This window comes from Schistocerca americana, chromosome X (genome assembly GCF_021461395.2).
Source record: "Schistocerca americana isolate TAMUIC-IGC-003095 chromosome X, iqSchAmer2.1, whole genome shotgun sequence".
In the NCBI taxonomy this organism is placed as follows: Eukaryota; Metazoa; Arthropoda; class Insecta; order Orthoptera; family Acrididae; genus Schistocerca; species Schistocerca americana.
The window spans coordinates 111,261,003-111,274,275 of NC_060130.1; positions in this window are offsets into that span (position 1 = coordinate 111,261,003).

Sequence of the window (13,273 nt, forward strand, 5' to 3'; positions counted from 1 at the left end):
CTCTCTGTTCGTGTCAATAGTGTCATCTACCTCAAACGTACTTCAAAAAACATGATCCCATACAATATACGTCACTCAAATCTTTCACAGTATCGCAGTGGTTCCGAAAATATATGTGAACAGTTCAAAAAATGCAGACAAAATACAATTTATTACATGTGAAGTAATCCAACTGTGTAATTACGTAGACATGTGTCCAAGACGTAGTAAAAAAAGTTTATTTCTCTCAGGTAAATTACCAGATAGCTGTGTAATTCTGTGATAGAGAAACATGGTACAGTTGTGTAAATTGTATAAGCAAATATCATTAGCTAGGGCTCCTTGCACTTGTCACATGCATGGTACACAAAGTAAGCGTACCCCCATGAGGGATAATGTAATTATACCTCACATGTTACAGATTAAAACGGCAGAATGAAATGTATCACCGAAAATCTTCTCTGTATCATTGTAGTTCAAAAATATTTCTAAAAATGTTCCAAGTACAAAAAGGAACCACTCAAATACATGTCATGTAGCGCTAAGCCACAGTTCTTTCTGTAAGAAAACTTCTATCATCGCTTGAAGGTAAAACTGTGCCAAGTGTCGTAGTTATTGTCCTTTATAAGTAAAGCTGTCCAAAAATCAATGAACTTACCTTGCCATATACAAAAGTAAAGTGCTATGCGAATAAATTTCGTAGTTATTACGCTCATTTCCGTGATCTTAAAGTACTGTGCTGTAATGTATTGCTGTGTTGCGAAAAAAGCTGTCTCATTGTAGCCATGCCACAAAAGTCATTACCAAAACATGTTTTACTTCCCAGAAGAACGTAGAAAAACTGTGCAGACATAAAACAGATACAGTGCAAAAGAAGTAATGAAGATTGTGTCACTCATAAGTAGCGTCACAGTATAATCGTGCAGCTGTCAAACAAACCAACTACTGTGTCATCTGTGACCTCTCAGAAAGTACTTTACATAAAACCGTCTTTTCACGTAAACCAAAATGTTGCAGTAAAACTTCACTATCAGTATATGTTCCGAGAATATGAGCATTTTAGTCGTTACATAATTGTGCAACTAACAAGCAAAATGTACACACAATGAGACTGTGTCGTCTGTCCCCTATAAAAGTGACTCATTAAATTACTGTCTTAATAAGTTCCATAAGTTCTTGACTAGATAGTTAACTTCAAAATATCGTTGTATGTTAAATGTGACAAAGCGTAATAGTAACTTGAAATGAAAAATTTAATAGCAAACACTAAGTCAGAAAGCAAACTATTTCTCAATAAACGGTTTTACACGAGTAATGTGGTATAACCTATAGCTTTTTTTTTTATACGCTACTGACCAATCAGGAGGAAAGCAATATGAAAATTGATGAAACCAAGTCTGTGGATGTATGTTATTTCTAGAATTTTTTAATGTTTTAAATTTACTCATTGTGATGAAGAGCTTATAATCAAAGTCATCGTGATGCTGAGTAGCAAATGGGTCATTCTTACATCGTGTCGGCGGTTCCAAAAATTGGTTCAAATGGCTCTAACAAGGGAACCTCCCCGTCGCACCCCCCTCAGATTTAGTTATAAGTTGGCACAGTGGATAGGCCTTGAAAAAACGAACACAGATCAATCGAGAAAACAGGAAGAAGTTGTGTGGAACTACGAAAAAAATTTGTAAAATATACAAACTGAGTAGTCCATGTGCAAGATATGCAACATCAAGGAGCGGAGAGCTGACGAGCGCCGTGGTGTCGTGGTTAGCGTGCGTAGCTGCGGAACGAGAGGTCCTTGGTTCAAGTCTTACCCCGACTGAATATTTTACTTTCTTTATTTTCTCAAAGCTATGATCTGTCCGTTCGTTCATTGACGTCTCTGTTCACTGCAGTAAGTTTAGTGTCTGTGTTTTGCGACCGCACCGCAAAACCGTGCGATTAGTAGACGAAAGGACGTGCCTCTCCAATGGGAACCGAAAACATTTGATCGCAAGGTCATAGGTCAACCGATTCCTCCACAGGAAAACACGTCTGATATATTTTATACGACACTGGTGACGGCATGTGCGTCACATGACAGGAATATGTTGTCGACCCACCTAACTTGTACATGGGTAAAAAGATTCTTCTACCTTGCCCGATTTAGATTTTCTTGTGGATGTGATAATCACTCGCAAAAAGTGATGAAAACATAAGAGTTTGTCACATAAACTGAAAATAAAAAATTAAACTTTTCGCTCGAGGGAAGACTTAAACCTAGGACCTTTCGCTCCGTAGCTGCTCTCGCTAACCACAGGACCACGGCGCTCCTAGGCTGCAAATGTCCTTGGTGTTGCCTATCTTCGCATGGACTACTCAGTTTGTATATTTTACTTTTAATTTTTTTCATAGTTCCACACAACTTCTTCCTGTTTTCTCGATTGATCAGTGTTCAGTTTTCAAGGCCTATCCATTGTGCCAACTTATAACTAAATCTGAGGGGGGTGCGATGGGGATGTTCTCTTGTAAGCATTATGAGACTCAGCATCTGAGGTCATCAGCCCTCTAGACTTAGAACTACTTAAACGTAATTAACCTAAGGACATCACACACATCCATGCCCAAGGCAGGATTCGAACCTGCGACCGCAGCAGCAGCCGCAGCAGCGCGGTTCCGGACTGAAGCGCCTAGAACCACTCGGGTACAGTTGCCGGCTCGGCGGGTCCATCTCAAAGTTCGGTGCACCCTGCTGATTCCTTTCAAAATACCATATATAATTCCTGTGACACTTTTATTTCGTAAACGTATCTACTGTTTCCTTAAAATTTTCATGATTTTTTACAAGTTGTGTGACCGTGTCAGTAGATGCAACTGAGTCAATTTTACCCTGCAAGGTGTAGTGGTTTTTATGCACAGTGATCTGCAGTTCTTTTATGGCTGCTTCATGATTCTGAAATGCGTTTTCATGTTGCGAAAACATAAGCTGAAAACGCTCACAAAATTGTGTTTCTACGTCGTCAGAAACTTTTAGATATTTCGATTGGACTTCTAGTGTCTCAGCGGTTAAATCTTCACGTGTTTATTCAAGTGTTTGTTCAATTGTGTCCAATCTTTGGAGCTGTTGCAGTATTCGTTTCTGATATTGCTCCATTGTATCTAACTTCTGAAGCTTCTAGTTTATTTGTTACTGAATTTCTTCCATTTGTTGCTGTATTTGTTTTGCGTTTTTAATAAATAGCAATAACAATGCATTAGAGACAGAAACGTGTTCCATTATGTTTTCCGTCAGTGCGTTTGCATCGGCAATATTCGTTTTTTGAAAAGCAGAGAGTGTGTCTTCACTTAATTGAGAAAAGTGTAATGACGCAAAACCTGAAACTACGGCATTTGCAAGATTTGGTTCTGTTATTTCGCATTCCTGAGGCAAACGGTTACCGACCGATCGATCGACAATACTTGCCTGTTCACAGATGTTTTCAATGTCTACTCCGTAATTTACTGCCTGATCCATGTCCCTATGCACTGTTACCAAATTATTATATTGAACATTTGCCAATTCATTACTAGGTGGCGCTAACAAGCTACTGTCGTCTCCACAGTTATTTCTGAATTTACTTTCAACCTAGTGTTACGCTTGTCACACGCTATGATTATCACCCTATTTCACATGATAACACAAAAAAGATACAATTCGAAAAGCAAAAATAAGAAGACACACTGAAATAGCACTGAAAATAACAACTATTTAATTACTTACAAAAGCGACTGCGAGATACTTCGTGCAAATCCACATGCATACCACAACTCTTTTACTCGTTAAAATACAGTACAACAATAAGAGAGTACCACTACAAAGGATATTCCATATACACAATTATGCGCTAGCACTAAACAGTAACTAATTTCTAATCATGCACTAATTCTTCAAACTACAAGAAAATCACAACATTCCAGTGACGTATCCTGGCAGGGACGCCAGGTGAAACTTCTAAGTTTTTACTTACACTGCTTAGTGAAATAAGAACGCACTGAATGCTGCTGAGTGCAACTGAACGTACTGTCTCGTTGCTTGTCTTTATCATTTCATTCCGAACACTGACCTACAGAACTTTTCCTGACAAAAACAACTCAGACTTATCCTACTCATTTATTACCAACAATGTACAAACGCAACGCAGTCTGATTGCAAATAATTAACACTGAAGAATGGCCGTCAATTAGATGTAATCCTGACAATAACCTATACATTTCATAAGTCACTAATCTCACAGAAAATCTTCATGATACGAATCACACCAAATACAGCAAGCAGCGACTGCAGGCAGCTAAATAAAAAGATTCTAACTGCTGTAGGCTCTAACTATTAATAGGCATGCAAAGGAAAGATTTTGTTGCAGAGCAAACAATGTATTTAGCAGATTTTATCTTAAACATGTGACATCCAGCTCCAAAAATTATATAATTGTCAATAATTCCATTATCCAAGCATTAGCAGATACATCAATCATCATTTTAAAATCCATTTCCAATATTAAATCCCCATGACGAACACACGTCCAGACCGTCCGCTCGCGCTAATACTGCCAACCTCCATCATTGCTAACTTGTAACTCCTAACTGCGAGACCCTCCAACCACAGAGTCTCTTAGCGAGGGCGCAGAGCGCTGCCAGTGCTATTAATGCAGTCTATACAAACATATAAACAGGCTGTGGCTACGAAGGCTTTCCCGGCGTAATAATTGATAACATTCTTCTCGGGTGTGCAGCCGGGTCATAACGTCATTTTCACACAATATTTCCGCGGTCCAACTGGCCGCCATCTTCAGGTGAGAGTGCTGGTGCACGATCTCGCCGGAACTGGCTTACTAGCAAGGATGGGGCCCCTTCACGCCCACACCAACGTGGTGACTAAACCAAAAGTTCTACTGTCACCTCCGTAAACATGTTAGTTTTTGAATCAGGCGTCACAGGATGCGGGCCGTGATGATGTCCATGCGTCTGGGTAAGATTCTCATTAACATGGTCCATCAGGAGATAGAAGTGGACGAAAACGATTGAAGGGTAGCGGTTGTAAGGGCAGAGGAAAAAAAGTGCCAAGGCAAGAGCCAAGGGAAAAAAACCTCTGCGACAGTAGGACGGGTAGTAAGGGCAGTAGCGGCTTGCTATCTGCGACAGTGCATGCAAGGTGTGGTTGTGATAGTTCGAGGTATCGTGCATCGTTACCTTTGTCGTTGTTGTAGCTTGTTGCGGCGCTTTCTGCAGTTGCTGCGTCCCTGCAACAGGTCAAGGTCGTTGTAGATTAGTGGGCGATCGGTCATAGATCGGCTCACAGACGGTGTAGGGGGGGTGTGTGGCTGGTTTGCGTGCTGTGTTCAGTACGGTTTCCCTGCGGTTGCCTGTTTTTCGGCTGGCCGCACATCTGGGTTTCCAGTAATAACTGTGTTGCAGGGGCTCGCAAGTACTGTCGTGTTAGTGTTCTATGGACCATAGATGTTTAGTTCCTAGCCAGTAATGTCTTTGGTCTATTATGCTTCCATCTATGGTTGTGGTCGTAGTTACCCAGAGAAAGGATAAACGGGTTGCGCGAGTGTCTCGTGTTATTGTACAGTCGTGAGGAGAGTTTTTGGAATACCTGCAAGATAGTGTCTAGCCGGTATTCCCGGTGTAGGTCCGCGATGCGTGTGTAGCGCGGAGCGTTGCTTATGATTTTGAGTACTTTGTTCTGTATGAGCTGCAGACGGCGCAGACGAGTTGGCGCAGCGTATCCCCAGACAGGGGCTGCGTACGTCATCAGGGGTCTAATAAGTGTCATGTACATGGACCTAGACACCCTCCTGTTCAGTGTGCTACGCCTGTCAAGCATAGGGTAGAGTTGTTTGAGCCTCGCGTTAGCTTTGTTGGTCACGTGTTGAATGTGGTCCCCCCAGAGTAGTTTCCTGTCCAGCCAGACACCGAGGTATTTGACCTTCTCGCGGAAACGTATTGGGCGTGTGTGTAGTGTTATTGGGTTGCAGTGCTGATGTTTGCGCAGTTGCTTCGGTCGTCTAGTGAACAGAACGGCCTCGCACTTGTCGACGTTTACTCTATCACGCCATTTCACCAGCAAAGGTTCCGCCGTTCTGAGTGCAGTCTGTAGTCGTGAGTTAATGTTAGACGGCTTCCAATCTTGCGCAAGGATGGCGGTGTCATCCGCGTAGATTGCTACCGTCGTGTTTTGTGTAGCTGGGAGGTCGTTAATGTAGAGGTTAAAGTGTTAAACAGTAGGGGCCCTAGGATACTTCCTTGGGGTACTCCTGCCTGTATACCATGTCGTGTCGATTGTTTGCCCTGCACGTCGGTGTTGAAACTCCTGTCCGTGAGATATGAGTGTATGAGACGTACGAGCCCGCCGGGGAACCCTGCGTCGCTAAGTTTGCGTATTAGGCCGTTGTGCCATAGACGATCGAAAGCCTTTTCGATGTCCAGGAACACCGCCCCAGTTGCCTTGTTTGTGTTGTATCCGTGTGTTATGTATTCAACGACGCGGAGGAGTAGTTGTGTTGTTGAGTGGTGATTCCTGAAACCGAATTGCTCCGGTCTCAGGGTGTCGTTTGTGATGCAGTGCCTGGTGAGTCGTTTTAATATTACCTTCTCAACGATCTTGCTGAGCGCGCTCAGCAGACTGATGGGTCGGTAATTTTGCGGGAGGGAGTGGTCTTTCCCCGGCTTCCTGAACGTCAGGACCTTGGCCGTCTTCCAAAAGGCGGGGAAGTGTTGGTGCTTGAGTATGGCATTCGTGATGTGTGTTAGGTAGTCTACAGCTTTGTCCGTGAACTCCTGGAGGACACGGTTTTGAATGCCATCGTGACCAGGGGCCTTCCTAGCGGTGGTATGCATGATGGCCCATTTGACTTCTGCTGTACTAGCTTGTCGGATGTTGTTGCGCGCCTGTTGGGCCAAGATGCGTGTGACCTCCTAGTCCGTAGCAAGTGTGAACGCTGGGTCTGAGGGATCCAGGTTCGGTGTGAATGACGCTGCGAGTGTGAGGGCCATCAGTTCCGCTTTTTCTTCCGCAGAATATGCTGGTCCGTCGGGCCCTTGTAACGTGGGGGTGTACAGTTTCTCCCTGGTGAAGTGTCGGGCTAGCTGCCACACGCCAGGTCGCGTGGTGTCCAGCCCTTCGAGTTTCTGGTCCCACTGTTGTGTCTTGAATGTTTGTATTTTTTCCCGGATTATACCCTGGAACCTGTTAATGTGCTGTTTGAAGTGCTGGCGTCTGGTACGCTGCCAGTGTCTCCTGAGGCAGTTCCTCATTGAGATTAGGCCCAGGATTTCCTGGGGCAGGGCAGCACTGTGTTGTTGTGGCGTGCGGATTGGTATGGTGTCGGCTATTGCGTCCTGGACGGCCCCGGTGAGGGTTTCAACTGCCTCGTCAATTTGGGCTGTCTCGTTAATCGCGTGGGTGGGTGGGATGCGACTGTCAAGCGTTTCCTTTAACTGGGTCCAATTCGCGCGCCTGTAGTCTAACATCCTGCGTTGTTCCATGTGCTGCAGTGTTTCTTCAATGTACAGTATAACGGGTTGGTGATTTGAGGGCAGATCGTTTTCAACAGCAATGTTGAGTGTCGTTGTTATGCCCTTGATGAGGGCCGTGTCTAACACGTCTGGCCTGTGTCCCCTCCGGTAGGGAATGTGCGTCGGTTCGGTCGGCGCTAGTGTGATGTAGTTTCGTCGTAGTGCGTGTTCGTATAGTTTCTTGCCGTTGGAGTTTCGTACTCGTGAGTTCCAGTCCGGGTGTTTTGCGTTAAGATCTCCAGCGGCTATTACGCGCGGTGATACGTTGAGTATTGTGCTGATGTCGCGTGTTTTAATGTTTTTAGGGCTGTTGTATACTGACACCAGTGTAGTGTAGGCTCCGTTGAACTTGACCCTGACGGCGGTTGCCTCTAGTTTTTCGAGTTCAGGGAGCACTATGTTTGTGTGTTCTATGTCTTTGTGTATGATGATGGCTGCTCCGCCGTGACCGGAGCCGTCCGGTCGGTCGGTACGATAGACACAGTAGCCGGTGAAGTTTAGTTGGTTGCGTGGCTTGAGTTTAGTTTCGCTCAATAGGGCGATAAGGATACCCTTACGCTCCATGAGCGCGGCAAATTCCGCCCTTTTGTTGTTGATCCCGTCTGCATTCCAGAACAGGATCCGTGTCAGTGTCTGGTTGTTTGCGATGGGGGCGGGGTGTGGCGTGTTATCCATGTATGGGTGTAAACAGTGTGGTGAACGCTGTTTGTATGGCGGCCCAGTACTGCCCAGGTTGGGCAGTAAAGAGCTGCGTTAGGAGTGTGGTGACGACCGCCATGATCTTGCTAAAGATCTGAGCGAACGTGTGATGGGGGAATATTGTTTCCAATAAGCTCCCAAATGTTGTGTTGGTGTTGTGTGTGTCGGCCTGTGGCTCGGTTGTGGTGTTGGCGGCCGCTGGTGCGGGTGTTGGCGTTATGTGTGGGCTGGCGCTTGTGGTGTTGTTATGTGGAACATTTTGAGGTGCCTGTGCGTCAGACGTGGTGGGGGGTGGAGTAGTATGTGTGCTGGTGTCGCTGGCTTGCTGACTGTGTGTCTGTGTGTCATTGTTTTGCTGTCGCTGGGTATTTTGTTGTGGTGCGCGAGTGTTCCCGCTCCTGTTTCCGCGTGTTCGCCTACGCCTTCTCTGGGTTTTTGGTTCTGGGGTTCCTTGTGTGAGTGTGTTTTCTTGTGTGTCATGTGTAGGTTCGCAGGCACTGGCTTCAGGGGGTGGGGTTGTGTTGTTTTTGAGGGCTGATGTTGGTACCGGTGCGGTTGCAGTGTCGTGTGTTGGCTGGGACGACTGTGTTGTTGTCGCAGCGGTTGTGTTAGGTGCGTGTGCTGGGCGCAGAGGTTCCGCGGTCTGCTCCGCTCCTCCAGGGCGTGTAGCCATGGCGAACGACACTCCGTTCCTGACAGTGTTTGGTGCGGGCCTTGGACGTGTTATGACGTTGGGTGGCTTCGACTTTTGATTTTTGCGCCTCTGCGCCTCTCTGTATACGTCGCAGCCCCTGTAGTTGGCCGCATGGCCTTGGCCACAGTTGGCGCAACGGCGTATGTTTTCGTGTATTATAGTTCAATTCTTTTATCTTGGCGGCTTGCGCATGCCCGCCCAGACGCGGGAGATTGCTGCGTTGCCAGTTGCACACGACGCACGCGCCAATAGAAGCGTTCATGAAGTAAAGCCACCACGGCCGCTCCCTGCATTCCGCGCTGTGCGCGATTTTGTCACTGCACTGCTCGCCTTTGCAGACACATCGTGTTCCGACTGCTTTGACGCTCTTGTCAATAGATTCCACAAAAACTATTTGGCCCAAAAATTTGATTTTTACACATCTTCTTGACTGATACCTTCCCCCCATAAATGACATAATTTTGTTTCGATGTTCAACGCAGTTATTATGCAGCATTAAATGTAGTAAACCATTGCACGAAATTTTGAAGAGTTTGCAGAGGTAAAAGTCCATAGAGTATATTTTCCGCATGGTCGATTTTAGTTGCCACAGTGTTGAGAACGAAATGTGGACAAGATACCTAAATTTCATATAAAATTTACCGTATAACAATAGCTCTAAGTACCACATAGGTGTCGTATGTAATATTGAGAAATATTCCGTCTTTCACGACTGTAACAAAAGTTTAGTTACACTGAGCACGTTTGGCTTTATTTTAAAGCACTTCAATCAATCAAAAGGAAGTAGACAAAATACATTAAACAAAACTGTGGGCTTACAAAAACATTAGGACTTGAATATACCGTCTATCAGTGAAGTGCTCTGAGCTGTGTCAAATATAATTTTTGTGTGTGGCACACACAAACATCATTTACTTGCTAAAACACTGATCTGCCAACACAAACGTTGAATATTGTGTTACCGCAGCACAAAACTACGAAAGGTGACTTGGCAATGGAGGAGACAAAATACTGTCCACTGAAGATGCTTCAAAAGAGAGAAACGCGTCTGGTCTAAATAAGCCCCTTATTACAGTTGCAGAAGAGGAACATATTTCAGTACCATTGGTAAAACTGCGACTGTGGAACAAAAACAAAAAAGAGAACATGAGTACCATTGTGTATGTGCCATACCTTTCCTTGATTGAAGTGCTTTAAAATAAAGCCAAACGCGTCCGGTCTAAACAATACTTTTATTACAGTCGCGAAAGACGGAATATTTCTCAATATTACATACGACACCTATGTCGTCGGTCGCAGGTTCGAATCCTGCCTCGGGCATGGATGTGTGTGATGTCCTTAGGTTAGTTAGGTTTAAGTAGTTCTAAGTTCTAGGGGACTGATGACCACAGTAGTTAAGTCCCATAGTGCTCAGAGCCATTTGAACCATTTGAACCTACGTCGTACTTAAATTAAATGAGATATTGTTATACAGTAAATTTTATATGAAATTTAGGTATCTTGTCGACATTTCATTCTCAACATTGTGGCAACTAAAATCGACCGTACATACGCTATGGACTTTTTTTTACCTCTGCAAACTCTTCAAAATTTCGTGCAATGGTTTGCTACATTTAATGCTGCATAATAACTGCGTTGAACATCGAAACAAAATTAAGTCATTTATGGTGGGAAGGTATCAGTCAAGAAGACGTGTAAAAATCAAATTTTTGGGCCAAAGAGTTTTTGTGAAATCGAATGATAAGTGCGTCAAAGCAGTGGGAACACCATGTGTCTGCACAGGCGAGCAATGCAGTGATGACAAAATCGCGCACAGTGCGGAATGCGGCGAGCACGTGTCTGCAGCAGCGAAAGGGTTAATGAAGAGACAAAGCACTAGAAATTTCAAAAAATTGCATTCAAACGAATATAATTCGTGAAGTAAGGCACTTCGATATTGTTTTTAAATAATGAAAATACTAAGCACCGCAAAAGGTTTGAACTCATAACCTTTCGCCTAGTAGCCCAACACCTTAACCGTTACGCTAACGCACCTCGTTTGATTATAGAATGCCATGAGGTCTATAACATCTCACGCAAAATACTGACAAACACTGTTGGCATGACTATGAATTACTCACGCTTCGTCGAAGTGCAATAGGAAATAAACAATTACCGCTGTTCTTTATTGCGAAAAAGCGGTTCGTGAGAGTGATACAAACACCTTTCCTTGCTATCGCCTGAATTAGGAGTCTTATTGCTTGTTTGGTTTGATTAATTAATAGAATATGAAGCAATTGGTATAAAGAATGCTCTTTCCAAACTTTCTATAAAAGAATGTCTGCTATCAAGGCACTGCTTTTGTTCTATTACTTTATTTATGACTGAACGTTTCTAAAACTGAAGACACTCGTCCATGCTCTGCACTGCAGTCGAGATGTGGCAACGTCGTTCTCTGTTCATTGGCGGACTGTGTTTTGTGACGTCAGATGCGCAGAACTAACCTAAACTCGGCCGCCAAAATAAATGACGCGCACTTTAGTGTACATGCGTTGGATGCGCGTTTGCCAGCGCATCCGCGGCAACGGGGTGCCAGGCCGCAGCGGAGTGCCGAATGACCGAACCGCTGGCAGTTGTTACATTGTTGTGGGACTTGTGGCGGTTCGTAAATCTCTACCCTTACGTCCATCCGCAGAAGGCTTTTCATCTGCAGAAGGCCACGGGAGGCGGCCGTGTCGGCCATCTCGACCAGGTAGTGTGGTAGTCGGTGGTGGGAGCGGAAGCCTGTCATCCTGGAAGCACTTTTGCAGTCGAATCCAAGGAAGTTGAGCGCCGCTTGTACTGTGCTGTTTGGGGTACTGGGGTCCACTCCCTTTACCACGTACTGCTGTGTCCGTTCTTCGGCGGTCCTGTACGCGTAATGTTCGATCCCCTTTTCTTTGAGGAAGATAAGGAGATCTTTATATTCATTGTTAGTTGATACGTACAGTGAGGCCCTATCCCCAGAGTACTTTGTGTGTAGCGTGCAAGGTGAGTGCCTTTCCGCGAATGTTGTGTTGAGGACGCTGAGGTCACCGTAGTTCTGTATAACGACTGGGGGAAAACCAGTTTTCTGTTGTACGGGCGTAGCTGCGGTTGGTACTTGTGTGGTGTTGCTGACCGCAGGTCTGGTCGTGTTTGTTGTTGTACTGGTGTTCCTAACCAGAAGTGCGCGTTTTGGTGTAGGTAGCAGCGCCTTTCGGCTACCTTGCGAGTGTGGTTGCTCGCTTGTTTGCGTGGTGTTTCTCTGTTTGCGTCGTGGGCCCTCCACCTGCCAGGGCCCAGTGTAGTGTTGTTCTGTGTCCGCATCTGCAGCTGCTGGTTCCGCCGTTGGAGTCAGCTGCCGCAGTGGGACAGTGGTGCATGAGTCACCAGTTGCAGGTGAATGTAGTGTTATGTGGAGTGTGCTTGTTCACGTGGGGGACTCACTTGGGCCGCAGAGGTCGGTTATCAATCGACGCTGGCTCATCAGTTCCAGCGCTTGCGCAGCGATCTGCCGGTCCTTGTCGGCAAACACCTCCTCAACGGCGGCAAGCGAGACGCTCACGTCGACGGGGACAGCCGACTCTCGCGTCTCTTTAGCTGCAGCCTAGCTGCGGGTTAGGGCGGGGGAAACACCAGCGGAATCTGCCATCTTAGTGTTTACAGGAGCTTTATTTGGTGTGGGTAGGCACGACAATTATGCTTTTTCTGAAAAGAAAAGGCTAACAAGTAGGTCCTAAAGAAGAGGGGGAATCCCTACGCCCTAGCGTGCGCCGTTGGTGCAGTGGCGCGGCACCTAAGGGAGGCGCGGAGGAAGAGAAGTGGCCTACAGTACGCGGGGTGGTCCGACGTGAACGGGCCCCTGGCACTGATCAACCCTAACACAGAACGAGAGAGTCTCGCTAGGTTTGTAAGCGAAGTCACGGGTTACTGTGAGTCAGTGAATTCGACAATTGAGCTTCTCCGCGAGCTACGCGGCTTTTCGACGAAAGGGAGCAAGCTCAACCTTCCGCCGATCCACCGAGCGCTACTGGCGCTTCGAAAGGGAACTCTGTGTAGAGCAGAGCGGTCAGCGAGGCCTAAACCCCAATAGCTACCGTTCTACATCTACATCTACATTTATACTCCGCAAGCCACCCAACGGTGTGTGGCGGAGGGCACTTTACGTGCCACTGTCATTACCTCCCTTTCCTGTTCCAGTCGCGTATGGTTCGCGGGAAGAACGACTGTCTGAAAGCCTCCGTGCGCGCTCTAATCTCTCTAATTTTACATTCGTGATCTCCTCGGGAGGTATAAGTAGGGGGAAGCAATATATTCGATACCTCATCCAGAAACGCACCCTCTCGAAACCTGGCGAGCAAGCTACAC